The sequence below is a fragment of the Lampris incognitus genome, chromosome 14 (assembly GCF_029633865.1).
Source record: "Lampris incognitus isolate fLamInc1 chromosome 14, fLamInc1.hap2, whole genome shotgun sequence".
NCBI classification, from domain to species: Eukaryota; Metazoa; Chordata; class Actinopteri; order Lampriformes; family Lampridae; genus Lampris; species Lampris incognitus.
Genome location: NC_079224.1, coordinates 51,690,705 through 51,705,317, shown reverse-complemented (window position 1 = coordinate 51,705,317; position 14,613 = coordinate 51,690,705). Strand labels below are relative to the sequence as shown.

General features: G+C 42.9%; 1 non-coding gene and 7 pseudogenes across 1 annotated transcript; all 8 read right to left on the bottom strand.

The window, feature by feature from the left end:
- Nucleotides 1-44: 44 nt before the first annotated feature.
- Nucleotides 45-223, bottom strand: LOC130124599 (small nucleolar RNA U3; annotated as a pseudogene).
- A 1,155-nt stretch (nt 224-1,378) lies between these two features.
- On the bottom strand, nt 1,379-1,566 carry LOC130124605 (small nucleolar RNA U3; annotated as a pseudogene).
- Nucleotides 1,567-2,523: 957 nt separating this feature from the next.
- On the bottom strand, nt 2,524-2,708 carry LOC130124606 (small nucleolar RNA U3; annotated as a pseudogene).
- Nucleotides 2,709-7,225: 4,517 nt separating this feature from the next.
- LOC130124600 (small nucleolar RNA U3) lies at nt 7,226-7,430 on the bottom strand (annotated as a pseudogene).
- Nucleotides 7,431-9,176: 1,746 nt separating this feature from the next.
- LOC130124602 (small nucleolar RNA U3) lies at nt 9,177-9,342 on the bottom strand (annotated as a pseudogene).
- Nucleotides 9,343-9,743: 401 nt separating this feature from the next.
- LOC130124608 (small nucleolar RNA U3) lies at nt 9,744-9,928 on the bottom strand (annotated as a pseudogene).
- A 433-nt stretch (nt 9,929-10,361) lies between these two features.
- On the bottom strand, nt 10,362-10,531 carry LOC130124601 (small nucleolar RNA U3; annotated as a pseudogene).
- A 408-nt stretch (nt 10,532-10,939) lies between these two features.
- On the bottom strand, nt 10,940-11,146 carry LOC130124596 (small nucleolar RNA U3). The gene has a single exon (XR_008811378.1). It is a non-coding gene; the product is annotated as a small nucleolar RNA U3 (small nucleolar RNA).
- Between the last annotated feature and the right edge of the window lie 3,467 nt (nt 11,147-14,613).

The following is a 14,613-nucleotide window of genomic DNA, read 5'->3' as shown; positions in this document are numbered from 1 at the left end:
TTTTAGGGTTAGGTTTAAATAAAATTGATGGCTCTCTGCATTTTACCACTCACAGCATGCTTCTTTCCACAAAAGCACAGAACTTGTGATTAAACCACTTCTCTGTACCTGCTTTATGCTCAGGAAGAAGCATCACAGCTCATCACCGTGGGTAGCAGGACTCACTTTAGAAACATTTCTCAAGTTAAGAACTACAAAAATGATTCCTGAAACGGCACACCATGTTCTTCATAAATTGCATGTCCATTATAATTCCGTTATCCTCGTTCAATGTTGTATTATGTAAATTGTGTGAACATCCATTGCACGCCATCTGTCTTGGGAGAGAGATCCCTCTGTTGTGCCCCCTGAGACATCTTATTTTATCTCCCTGTTAAAGGAGTTTTTCTAGGGAGTTCCTTATCCAATGAGAGGGTCTAAGGACACGATGTTGTGTTGCTATTAAGCCCACTGAGGCAAATCTAATATTGGGTTAGGGTTGCTTTGATTTGAAAGTAGGATCAGCTTTGGATGAACTTAATGGGTGGCTCCATTTCTTCCGATTAGGGTTGGGGTAGGGTAAGGGTTTTATCTGCTCTGAAAGACAATCCTACAGAGAATACCACAGCAATAGAGACCAAGTCTTCACGGTAGCCAAGCTAACCACGGTAATGGTATTTATAATGCAAAGCACAGAGCTTCTCAGAGTGATAGTTTGGATAAAATTAATGGATGCCTCCTACATGATTCGGTTGAGTTAGGGTACGGGATTTATCTGCTCAGGCAGACAATACCACAGCAACAGAGACTAACTTCGCGGTAGCCAATGTAACCACGCCAATGGTTTTTATTATGGAAAGTCTTGAGCTTCTCAGAGTTTTGGATAAAATTAATTGACGGATCTTTCCACACCTTTGTGTTGGGGTAGGGTTTTTGTTAGGGTAAGATTTTAGCTGCTCAGACAGACAATCCCACAAAGAACACCACAGCAATAGAGACTACCTCTTCGCAGTACGCAAGCGAACCATGGCAATGGCATTTCTGATGGATAATACCGACCTTCTCAGAGTGAAAGTTTAGGGTTGAATGCCCAGGAAAGCACGTGTCAACAGAGTGCCTCCGCCAGTGCTGGCTTGGAGATGCCCCCAGAATTAGGGTTAGGGATGTGGTTAGAGTTTGATGGATTAAGGATACAGTAAATTTGGATGTTTCTTCTTTACAATTCACCTCCCATCTTGATTAGTTTACCCTGCTTTAAGCTTGAAAAGTTATTGCTGGGGTTTAGACTAATAAGCTTCTCTTTTTTTTGGAAGTTGTCTGCTATTGCAATTTAATGTTGTCAGAGTAAGGGTTAGGTCTGGATAAAACCGGTGGATTACTGGATTTTTCCCCCTTTTCAACCCCTCAGAATGCACTCCTTCCTCGAAGCTCCCATAAAGGAGCACTCAACGGTCATAAAAGCAGAGTTTGTCATTAAACAACTTCCCTGTACCCGCTTTGCGCTCAGGAAGATTCATGACAGCCCATTATCGTGGCTGACGGGAATCACTTTCTACTCATAGGTTTTCGTAATGTGTGTGCGCGCGTATATGTCTGTTAGTGTAGATAGCGGGACCGGAAACTAAAGCATTTTTGATCCCAATTCTTTTTGGAGGTGGCAGGTATTGTCTGAGAGTAAAGGAAAAATCCCAGAAAATTAAAATTATGCATTTTTCTAAAAATGGCTAAAAAACACTTATCTGCATTTCAGATGATTCTGAGCATCTTTCATTTTTTCACCTATGTAAAAAAAAAATCTGGGACTTAGAAATGTTTGGCATTATGCAAAATAAATGCATTTTTGCAAAAATCCACTTATGATCCTAATTTTTTTTGGAGGGGGTAGCTATTGTTCCAGAGAGGACCAGAAAAATAGAAAATTAAAACAATTATGCAAAATATGCATTTTCTAAAAATGGCTAAAAACAACTTTTCTTGGCATTTCAGATGGTTCTGAGCATTTGGGGGGAGGGAGTTGGAGGGTAAACCACTTTTCTCGGCATTTCAGATGATTCTGAGCATTTGGGGGGAGGGAGTTGGAGGTTTAGGGGCAGGCGGTTAGCTGGCAGGATGAAGAGGAAGATTTAGACGGGTGGATAACCAAACCGCTACATTGCAGCAGGGTTCCTCTAGTAGAAACATATTTCAAGTTAAGAACGGCAGAAATGAGCACTGAAAATAGTCTTCTGCAACTTTTGGTTAGCGTTAGGTTTGGATAAACTTAACGGATGGATCTTAGTTAGGGCAGACAATCCTACAGCAGAGACTGGCTGCCTGAGCAAAAAAAAAAAAACACCTCTTACCCTAGTTCTACCGCCAAGTCCAACAGAAATTGTAGACTGACCTATCCAAACCTTTGACACCGAGAAGCTCTGTACTTCCATCAGAAATGCCACTGCAGTGGTTAGCTTGGCAACCGCCAAGACAGTCTCTGCTACTATGGTATTCTTTTTGGGATTAATTCTTAGGTCTGGATAAAACTGGTGGATTCCCCCCCCCTTTTTAACCCCTCAGAATGTGCTCCTTCCTCGAAGCTCCCATAAAGGAGCACTCAACTTTCATAAAAGCAGAGTTTGTCATTAAACAAACTTCCCTCTACCCGCTTTGTGCTGAGGAAGATTCATGACAGCCCATTATCGTGGCTGGCGGGAATCACTTTCTACTCCTATGTTTTCGTAATGTGTGCGCGTATGTCTGTTAGTGTAGATAGCGGGACCGGAAACTAAAGCATTTATGATCCCAATTCTTTTTGGAGGTGGTAGGTATTGTCTTAGAGAGTAAAGGAAAAATCCCAAAAAATAAAAATTATGCATAAATATGCATTTTTCTAAAAATGGCTAAAAACCACTTATCTGCATTTCAGATGATTCTGAGCATCTTTCATTTTTTCACGTATGTAAAAAAATCTGGGACTTAGAAATGTTTGGCATTATGCAAAATAAATGCATTTTTTGCAAAAATGCACTTATGATCCTAATTATTTTTGGAGGTGGTAGCTATTGTTCCAGAAAAATTAAAGCAGAAAATTAAAACAATTTTAATAATTATGCAAAATATGCATTTTCTAAAAATGGCTAAAAACCACTTTTCTTGGCATTTCAGATGATTCTGAGCATTTGGGGGGGAGGGAGTTGGAGTAGGGGGGTAAACCACTTTTCTCGGCATTTCAGATGATTGAGCATTTGGGGGAAGGGAGTTGGAGGTTTAGGGGCAGGATGAAGAGCAGGAAGATTTAGACGGGTGGATAACCAAACCGCTACATTGCAGCAGGGTTCCTCTAGTAGAAACATATTTCAAGTTAAGAACGGCAGAAATGAGCACTGAAAACAGTCTTCTGCAGCTTTTGGTTAGCGTTAGGTTTGGATAAACTTAACGGATGGATCTTACGGTTAGGGCGGACAATCCTACAGCAGAGACTGGCTGCCTGAGCAAAAAAAAAAAAAAAAAAAAAACCCCTTACCCTTGTTCAACCCCCAAGTCCAACAGAAAAACGTAGACTGAGCTATCCGTTAATTTTATCCAAACCATTGACACCGAGAAGCTCTGTACTTTCCATCAGAAATGCCACTGCAGTGGTTAGCTTGGCAACCACCAAGACAGTCTCTGTTACTATGGCATTCTTTGTGGGATTAATTCTTAGCAGGAGTCAAGCTAACCATGGCAATGGCATTTCTGATGGGAAATACTGTGTCTTGGAGCTTTAGGTTTGTATACAATTAACAAATGGCTCTTTCTACATTTTTAAGGGTTGGGATAGGTTTAGTGTAAGAGTTTTATCTGCACAGGCAGACAGTCTCTGTTGCTGACCATAACCCTACACCAACCCTGACTGAAAGATGTAGAACAAGATGGCTCTTTCTACATGTTTCGCTTAGGGTAAGGGTTTTATCAGCTCAGGTAGACAATCGCACAGAATACCACAGCAACACACTACCTCTTCGCAGTAGCCAAGCTAACCACTGCAATGGCATTTCTGATGGAAAGTACCAAGCTTCTCGGAGTGAAAGTTTTGGATAAAATTACTGGACTGCTTTCTACATGTTTCGCTTACACTAAGGGTTTTATCCGTTTAGTCGAACAATCCCTCAGAAATCCCACAGCAACAGAGACCAACTGTTCATCGTAGCTAAGCTAATTATGGCAATGCAGATGGAACATACCGAGCTTCTCGGCGCGATAGTTTTGGATAAAATAAACAGATGGCTCTTTCTACATGTTTCGGTTGAGTTAGGGTAAGTGTTTTATCTGTTCAGTCGGACAATCACACAGAGAACACCACATCAACAGAGTCTAACTCTTCGTAGTAGCCAAGGTAACTACGGCAATGGCATTACTGATGGAAAGTACCAAGCTTCTCGGAGTGAAAGTTTTGGATAAAATTACTGGACAGCTCTTTTGACATTTTGCTTAGTGTAAGGGTTTTATCAGCTCAGGCAGACAATCACACAGAGAACACCACAGCAACAGAGACTAACTCTTCGTACTAGCCAAGTTAACTACAGCAATGGCATTACTGATGGAAAGTACCAAGCTTCTCGGATTGAAAGTTTTGGATAAAATTAATGGACGGCTCCTTCAACATGTTTCGCTTAGCGCTTTATCACCTCAGGCAGTCAGTCGCACAGAGACTAACTCTTCGTAGTAGCCAAGCTAACTACAGCAATGGCATTCCTGATGGAAAGTACCAAGCTTCTCGGAGTGAAAGTTTTGGATAAAATTAATGGATGGCTCCTTCTACATGTTTCGCTTAGGGTAAGGGTTTTATCAGCTCAGGTAGACAATCAGAGAATACCACAGCAACAGAGTTCAACTCTTCACAGTAGCTAAACTAACCACAGCAAAGTAATTTCTGAGGGAAAGTACCGAGCTTCTCAGAGTGATAGTTCCGGATGAAATTAACAGATGACTCTTTCTACATGTTTCACTTAAGAGTAAGGGTTTTATCTGCTCAGCCAGATAATCCCATAGAAATACCACAGCAACACACAGTCTTGGTGGTAGCCAAGCCAACCACGGCAATGGCATTTCTGATGGAGAGCAGCGAGCTTGTCGCAGCGATAGTTTTGGGTAAAATAAACGGATGGTTCTTTCTTCATGTTTTGGTTGAGGTAGGGTTTGCCTAAGGGTTTTATCTGCTCAGGCAAACAATCTCACAGCAACAGAGACTAACTCTTCGCAATAGCAAAGCTCACCATGGCAATGGCATTTCTGATGGAAAGTACTAGGCTTCTCAGAGTGACAGTTTTGGATCTTATTAAAATATGCTCTTACAACAATGTTTCGATTTGGTTAGCGTAAGGGTTTTACCTGCTCAGGCAGACAATCCCACAGCAACAGAGGCCAACATCGCCATAGCCAAGCTAAACACAGCAATGGCACTGCTCTTCTCAAGTAGCGAGCTTCTGAGTGATAGTTTCGGGGAAAAATTCACGGAGACCGTTTCTACATGTTTCAATTAGGGTTAGGGTTTTATCAGCTCAGGCAGACAATCGCACGGAGAATACAACAGCAACAGAGACTAACTCTTCGCAGTAGCCAAGCTAACCACGGCAATGGCATTTCTGATGGAAAGTACCAAGCTTCTCGGAGAGAAAGTTTTGGATAAAATTACTGGACGGCTCTTTCTACATATTTCGCTAAGCGTAAGGGTTTTATCTGCTCAGTCAAACAATACCACAAAAAAAATACCACACCAGAGAATAACTCTTAGCAGTAGCCAAGCTATCCATGACAGTCATTTCTGATGGAAAGTACTGAGCTTTTCCAACTGAAAGGTTTGGATAAAATTAACAGATTGCTCTTTCTACATCTTTCGGTTAGGGATGAGTTTGGCTAAGAGTTTTATCTGCTCAGGCAAACAATACCACAGCAACTACCTCTTCGCAGAAGCATTTCTGAACATAGATAGTTTCAGATAAAACTAACAGATTGCTCTTTCTACATGTTTCGGTTGGGAGAGGGTAAGGGTTTTACCTGCTCAGGCAGACAATCCCACACAGAATAGCACAACAGAGACTAACACTTCGCAGAAGGCAAGCTAAACACAGCAATGACAATTCTGAAATAAAGTACCTAGTTTCTCATAGTCAGCATTTTGCATCAAATTAACTGACGACTTTCTTCATGTTTTGGTTGAGGTAGGGTTTTATCAGCTCAGGCAAACAATCTCACAGCAACAGAGTAAATCTTCTCAGTAGCAAAGCTCACCATGTGAATGGGAGTGACAGTTTTGGATCTTATTAACGTATGCTCTTTCTACAATGTTTCGGTTTGGTTAGCGTAAGGGTTTTATCAGCTCAGGCAGACAATCGCACATAGATTACCACAGCAAAAGAGACCGACTCTTCGCAGTAGCCAAGGCTAACCATGGCAATGGCATTTCTGATGGAAAGTACCAAACCTCTCGGACTAAGTTTTAGCTAAAATTAATGGACAGCTCTTTCTACATGTTTGTCTTAGTTGTAAGGGTTTTATCAACTCAGGCAGACAATGGCACAGAGAATACCACAACAACAGAGTCTAACTTCGCAGTAGCCAAGCTAACCACGGCAATGGCATTTCTGATGGAAAGTACGAAGCTTCTCGGAGTAAAAGCTTTGGATAAAATTAATTGACGGTTCTGTCTACATGTTTCGATTAGTTGTAAGGGTTTTATCTGCACAGGCAGACAGACAGTCTGTTGCTGACCATAACCCTACACCAACCCTGACTGAAAGATGTAGAACAAGATGGCTCTTTCTACATGTTTCGCTTAGGGTATGGGTTTTATCAGCTCAGGCAGACAATTGCACAGAGAATACCACAGCAACAGAGGCCAACTCTTCGCGGTAGCCAAGCTAACCATGGCAATGGCATTTCTAATGGATAATATTGAGCTTCTCGGAGTGAAAGTTAAGGGTTGAATGCCCGGGCCAGCACGTGTCAGAGTGCCTCCGCCAGTGCTGGCTTAGAGATAGCCCCAGAATTAGGGATGTGGATAGAGTTTGATGGATTAAGGATACGGTAAATTTGGATGTTTCTTCTTTACAATTCACCTCCCATCTTGATTGGTTTACCCTGCTTTAAGCTTCAAAACTTATTGGTGGGGTTTAGAGTAATAAGCTTTTTTTTGAAGTTGTCTACTATTGCAATTTAATGTTTTTAGGGTAAGGACTAAGGTTTAGGTCTGGATAAAACTGGTGGATTTCTGAATTTTTTCCCCCGTTTAACCCCTCAGAAGGCGCTCCTTCCTCGAAGCGCCCATAAAGGAGCACTCAACGGTCATAAAAGCAGAGTTTGTCATTAAACAACTTCCCTGTACCCGCTTTGCTCTCAGGAAGATTCACGACAGCCCATAATCGTGGCTGGCGGGAATCACTTTAGAAACATATTTCAAATTAAGAACGGCAGAAATGAGCACTGAAAACAGTCTTCTGCAGCTTTTGGTTAGCGTTAGGTTTGGATAAACTTAACGGATGGATCTTACGGTTAGGGCTGGGGTTTGATCTGCTAGAGGAGACAATCCTACAGCAGAGACTAGCTGCCTGAGCAAACAAAAAAAAAAAACACCCTTACCCAAATTCTACCCCCAAGTATAACAAAAAAAATGTAGAATGAGCTTTCCGTTAATTTTATCCAAACCTTTCACACCGAGAAGCTCTGTACTTTCCATCACAAACGCCACTGCAGTGGTTAGCTTGGCAACCGCCAAGACAGTCTCTCTTACTATGGTATTCTTTGTGGGATTAATTCTTAGCAGGAGTCAAGCTAACCACGGCAATGGCATTTCTGATGGGAAACACCGAGTGTCTTGGAGCTTTAGGTTTGTATACAATTAACGGATGGCTCTTTCTACATTTTTAAGGGTTGGGATAGGTTTAGTATAAGGGTTTTATCTGCACAGGCAGACAGTCTCTGTTGCTGACCATAACCCTACACCAACCCTGACTGAAAGATGTAGAACAAGATAGCTCTTTCTACATGTTTCGCTTAGGGTATGGGTTTTATCAGCTCAGGCAGACAATTGCACAGAGAATACCACAGCAACAGAGTCTAACTCTTTCCAGTAGCCAAGCTAACCACGGCAATGGCATTTCTGATGGAAAGTACCAAGCTTCTCAGAGTGAAAGTTTTGGATAAAATTAATGGACGGCTTTCTACATATTTCGATTAGTGTAAAAGTTTTATCAGCTTGGGCAGTCAATCGCACAGAGAATACCACAGAAACAGAGGCCAACTCTTCACGGTAGCCAAGCTAACCACAGCAATGGCATTTCTGATGGAAAGTACCAAACTTCTCGAACTGAAAGTTTTGGATAAAATTACTGGACTGTTTTCTACATGTTTCGCTTACGGTAAGGGTTTTATCCGTTTAGTCGAACAATCCCTCAGAAATCCCACACCAACAGAGACCAACTCTTCATCGTAGCCAAGCTAATTATGGCAATGGCACTGCAGATGGAATGTACCGAGCTTCTTGTCGCGATAGTTTTGGATAAAATAAACAGATGGCTCTTTCTACATGTTTTGGTTGGGTTAGGGTAAGTGTTTTACCTGCTCAGGCAGACAATCCCACAGAGAATACCACAGCAACAGAGACTTAACTCTTCGTGGTAGCAAAGCTCACAATGACATTGAAATTTCTGATGGAAAATACAGCTCATCAGTAAGATTTTTGGATCCAGTTAAAGGAAGGCTCCTTCTACATTTCGGTTGGGGTAAAGTTCTATCTGCTTGGGCAGATAATACCACAGAAAGTGCCTAACTCTCCGCGGTCGCCAAACTAACCACAGCAATGTCATTTCTGAAGGAGAGTACCAAGCTTCTCGTAGTCAAAGTTTTGGATCAATTAACGGATGGTTCTTGCTACATATTTCGGTTTAGGTAAAGTTTTATCTGCTCAGGTGGACAGTGCCTAAGCGCCGGCTTGGAGAAACTCTCAGGATTAGGGTTATGGAGAGAGTTTGATGGGTTAATGGTAGGTTCAATTTGAATGTTTTTTCTTCTTTACAATTGATCTCCCACTGTCTTGTATCTTGATTGGTTTACCCCGTTTAAACTTGAAAAATTGATGGTGGGGGTTGGAGCATTATAAATGATTTTTTTTTTGAAGTTCACTGCTACGGCAGTTTGTTTTTAGGGTTAGGTTTAAATAAAATTAATTGATGGCTCTGCATTTTACCACTCAGAGCACACTTCTTTCCACAAAAGCACAGAACTTGTGATTAAACCACTTCTCTGTACCTGCTTTATTCTCAGGAAGAAGCATCACAGCTCATCATCGTGGGTAGCAGGACTCACTTTAGAAACATTTCTCTAGAACAGCACAGCAACAGACTAACTCTTCGCAATAGGCAAGCGAACCATGGCAATGGTATTTCTGATGGATAATACTGACCTTCTCAGAGTGAAAGTTTAGAGTTGAATGCCCGGGTCAGCGCGTGTCATCAGAGTGCCGGCTTGGAGATACCCCCAGAATTAGGGTTAGAGAGGTGGATAGAGTTTGATGGATTAAGGATACGGTAAATTTGGATGTTACTTCCTTACAATTCACCTCCCATTGTCTTCCATCTTGACTACTTTACCCTGCTTTAAGCTTCACAAGTTGTTGGTGGGGTTTAGAGTAATAAGCTTTTTTTGTTTTTAAGCTGTCTGCTATTGCAATTTAATGTTTTTAGGGTAAGGGTTAGGAATAAGGTTTCGGTCTGGATAAAACTGGTGGATTTCTGAATTATTCCCTCTTTTTAACCCCTCAGAATGCACTCCTTCCTCGAAGCTCCCATAAAGGAGCACCCAGTCATAAAAGCAGAGTTTGTCATTAAACAACTTCCCTGTACCCGCTTTGCGCTCAGGAAAATTCATGACAGCCCATTATCGTGGCTGGCGGGAATCACTTTCTACTCATATGTTTTCGTAATGTGCGCGTGTGCGTATATGTGTTAGTGTAGATAGCGGGACCGGAAACTAAAGCATTTATGATCCCAATTCTTTTTGGAGGTGGTAGGTATTGTCTCAGAGAGTAAAGGAAAAATCCCAGAAAATTAAAATTATGCATAAATATGCATTTTTCTAAAAATCACTTTTATCTGCATTTCAGAAGATTGAGCATCTTTCATTTTTTCCACCTATGGCATTATGCAAAATAAATGCGTTTTTGCAAAAATGCACTTATGATCCTAATTTTTTTTTGGAGGTGGTAGGTATTGTTCCAGAGAGGACCAGAAAAATTTAAAACAATTTTAATAATTATGCAAAATATGCACTTTCTCAAAATGGCTAAAAAAACACTTTTCTTGGCATTTCAGATGATTGAGCATTTGGAGTGAGGGAGGGTAAACCACTTTTCTCGGTATTTCAGATGATTGACCACTCAGAGCATGCTTCTTTCCACAAAAGCACAGAACTTGTGATAAAACCACTTCTCTGTACCTCCTTTATGCTCAGGAAGAAGCATGACAGCTCATCATCGTGGGTAGCAGGACTCACTTTAGAAACACATTTCCCAAGAACAGCAGAGCAACAGAGACTAACTCTTCGCAGTAGGCAAGCGAACCATGGCAATGGTATTTCTGATGGATAATACTGACCTTCGGAGTGAAAGTTTAGGGTTGAATGCCCGGGTCAACGTGTGTCACCAGAGTGCCTCCACCAGTGCCGGCTTGGAGATACCCCCAAAATTGGGGTTAGGGATGTGGATAGAGTTTGATGGATTAAGGATACGGTAAATTTGGATGTTTCTTCCTTACAATTCACCTCCCATTGTCTTCCATCTTGATTAGTTTACCCTGCTTTAAGCTTGAAAAGTTATTGGTGGGGTTTAGAGTAATAAGCTTTTTTTTTTGAAGTTGTCTGCTATTTCAATTTAATGTTTTTAGGGTAAGGGTTAGGACTAAGGTTTAGGTCTGGATAAAACTGGTGGATTTCTGAATTTTTCCCCCGTTTAACCCCTCAGAAGGCGCTCCTTCCTCGAAGCGCCCATAAAGGAGCACTCAACGGTCATAAAAGCAGAGTTTGTCATTAAACAACTTCCCTGTACCCGCTTTGCACTTAGGAAGATTCACGACAGCCCATAATCGTGGCTGGCGGGAATCACTTTAGAAATATATTTCAAGTTAAGAACGGCAGAAATGATCGCTAAAAATACAGTCTTCTGCGGCTTTTGGTTAGCGTTAGGTTTGGATAAACTTAACGGATGGATCTTACGGTTAGGGCTGGGGTTTGATCTGATAGGGCAGACAATCCTACAGCAGAGACTAGCTGCCTGAGCAAACAAAAAAAAAAACCTCTTACCCTAGTTCTACCCCCAAGTCTAAAAAAAAAAAAGTAGAATGAGCTATCCATTAATTTTATCCAAACCTTTCACACCGAGAAGCTCTGTACTTTCCATCAGAAATGCCACTGCAGTGGTTAGCTTGGCAACCGCCAAGACAGTCTCTCTTACTATGGTATTCTTTGTGGGATTAATTCTTAGCAGGAGTCAAGCTAACCACAGCAATGGCATTTCTGATGGGAAATACTGTGTCTTGAAGCTTTAGGTTTGTATACAATTAACGAATGGCTCTTTCTACATTTTTAAGGGTTGGGATAGGTTTAGTAGAAGGGTTTTATCTGCACAGGCAGACAGTCTCTGTTGCTGACCATAACCCTACACCAACCCTGACTGAAAGATGTAGAACAAGATGGCTCTTTCTACATGTTTTGCTTAGGGTATGGGTTTTATCAGCTCAGGTAGACAATCGCACAGAGAATACCACAGCAACAGACACTACCTCTTCGCAGTAGCCAAGCTAACCACTGCAATGGCATTTCTGATGGAAAGTACCAAGCTTCTCGGAGTGAAAGTTTTGGATAAAATTACTGGACTGCTTTCTACATGTTTCGCTTACGGTAAGGGTTTTATCCGTTTGTGGGGTACTTGGGATTTAGTAGCCCCCCATCTATTTTTTATTTTATATACTTACCTTCATTGACCACTCACTAATAGTAAAGAGGAGAATTGTCTGCTGTGTTGTTGTGATAGCCGGTTCTCGCCACAGGAGGGCACTGCAGGTTAATTGCTTCTAGCCTGTGTGACGTAGTGCTGGCTCTCGCCGTGCACTCTGGGACATAGAGTCGTCAGATGAGTGTTGCCGTTCGTATAGTGAGCCATGCTCTGAAAACGTGTCCTCTGTAATGTCTATTTGACAGATGGAGTAAAACAACAAAAACACCAGCCCTTGTAAGTGTCATTCTTATCAAGTGTGCTACAAATATTGGTGCCGAAACCCGGGATCAGCGCCATTGCCACCATTGTCAGGAGAAGAAGTGGGGAGCGGAGTGAGAACACGTGACCAACAATGGAACTGGAGCTTGAGCAACTGCAAGACAGGCTGAGTGAGACCCTCCTGCAGTTAGGGCTGGACCAGTTAAAAGAGGTGTGTGTTATTGCTAAAGTCCCCACTGAAAACCAGACAAAGAGGCATGCGCTGATCAGACTTATTAGTGAAACTGTGGATGAAGCAATTGAGAAGGAGGATGAAGAGGTAGCACGTCAGTTTCTGTCCAGACTAGTGGACCTCTCTAGTGAAATGAAGCAGAGAGGGGCGGAGTCACATACTGGTGCAGGTGCAGACAGTACTAACAAGGATGCTGCTGAATTGGCAAGCTTACATGAACAATATCAGGCCTTACAGTCCAGCTTTACTGCATCCACAAAAGCGCTTGAGGAAGAGATATCACGCCTCAGTGAGAAACTAAGTCTTAAAGAACCCAGTAGACCTAGTCAACCTTCAAACCCAATCCCGTCAGTAATCCAACCCCCTGAAGTAACCATACGCAGAGACTTTAAGATAAATGGCCAAATAGGAGAACGGGGGCAGATAGACAAGTTGTCTTATATAAATCTTACGCATCAGATTGATATGGGGGTGAGAAAAGGCCACAGCGAGTTGGAGATAATAGAGGCTGTAATCCGAGCCATCAGCCCTGGGCTGACTCTCCGTGACTTGTTAGAGATCAAAACCGAACTCACCCTCCCTCAGCTGAGGACCATTCTGAAAGGCCATTTCAAAGAGGATAGCTCTGTGGACCTACATCACCGACTAATCAACATCACACAGGACAGTCAGGAGTCACCACAGAACTTCCTGTTCCGAGCCATAGCATGTAAAGAGAGACTCTTAGCAGCAGCGAGAGAGCCTGGCTCTGATGAACAATACAGCCCTGAACTGATACAGAAGAAGTTCCTAAGAGCTGTGGGAACTGGGCTAGTGAGTGACCAGGTAAAATATCAGCTCAAGAGCTATCTCGATGATCAAGCAACTACTGATGATGTTCTCATTGTTAAGATGATAGAGGCCGCAAGTTTCGAGTCAGAGAGACAGCGGAAATTCAAGAAGAGCTCCCACAGTAAGGAAACCAGAGTGCGGGAAGTGCGAGCTGAGGCACATCAGTATCTAGGAGCGGAAGCTGCAGTGGTCGGGGGTCAGGAGTCGTCACCATCAACATCCGCGAGTGTGAAAGCCCTTAAGACACAGGCAGGGAACCAAAAGGAGTCTGCGTTCTACGAGATAATCCAACAGCTGAAAGGAGAAATGGAACAGATGAGAAAAGCCATGAACCACTCCTCTGGCCAAAGACCTTCTCGTCAGCAGCAGCCTGTGAGGAAGCGCGGATGCAAAGCCTGTCAAGACAGTGAAAGGGGCGACCAGTGCAACCACTGTTTCAAATGCGGACAGAGTGGCCATCTTTCAAGAGGGTGTAGAGCTCAGAGGCCTGAAAAATCGGAGCAGGTAGACACGTCTAGCTGTACTGTCACCAGCAAGCTCATCGACGACAGTATTCAGCTACTAGAAGCCAGAGTGTCTGCCCGACAGCGAGACGAGGCAGGGCGGGAACAGCAAGCACCCACAGTGAGTCATATCTCCTCAAAACGCCAGTCACAGCTGCTGAACCTAATTGGAAAGAAATACATGATAAACTGTTACATTGATGGTGTAGCCACACAGGCATTGTGGGATACCGGGTCGCAGGTCTGCCTAATCAGTGAAGAATGGAGGAGAAAACATCTCCCACACACCAAGGTGAGAAGCACAGAAGAGATCCTTGGCCCTGGCACCCTGACTGGTAAAGCAGCAAACCAGACAACCATTCCTTTCTCTGGATGGGTGGAAGTGACTGTCCAGTTAGCACCGAATAGCACCACTCAGACTCCACCAATGGAACTCACTGTGCCAATACTAGTAACCACACACCAGGGCACCGCAGAAGAACCGATCATCGGTTACAATGTAATTGAACACCTGTTAGAGTCTGGAGCTGGACAGCCATCAAGTGTAATCACAAAGGCACTAAGCATTGCGTTCGCGGTTGACTACAAGAAGGCTGAAGTCCTCGTGAAGCTGATAAACAGCCAAGATGATATGGAAGGTGAGGGGATGGTTAAAGTGGGCCGAGAAAGCATGACTATTCCGGCGGGCCAGACAAAGATTGTTAAGTGTGGTGTTAGAGCAGGGCCCCTCCAAGCAGACCAGAACGTCCTCTTTGAGCCTAATGTGAACCCAAAGTGGCCAGAGGGCCTGAAGGTGGATGAAAACATTGTATGTTTACAGAAGGGAACCTGGTCACGCATCGCTGTCC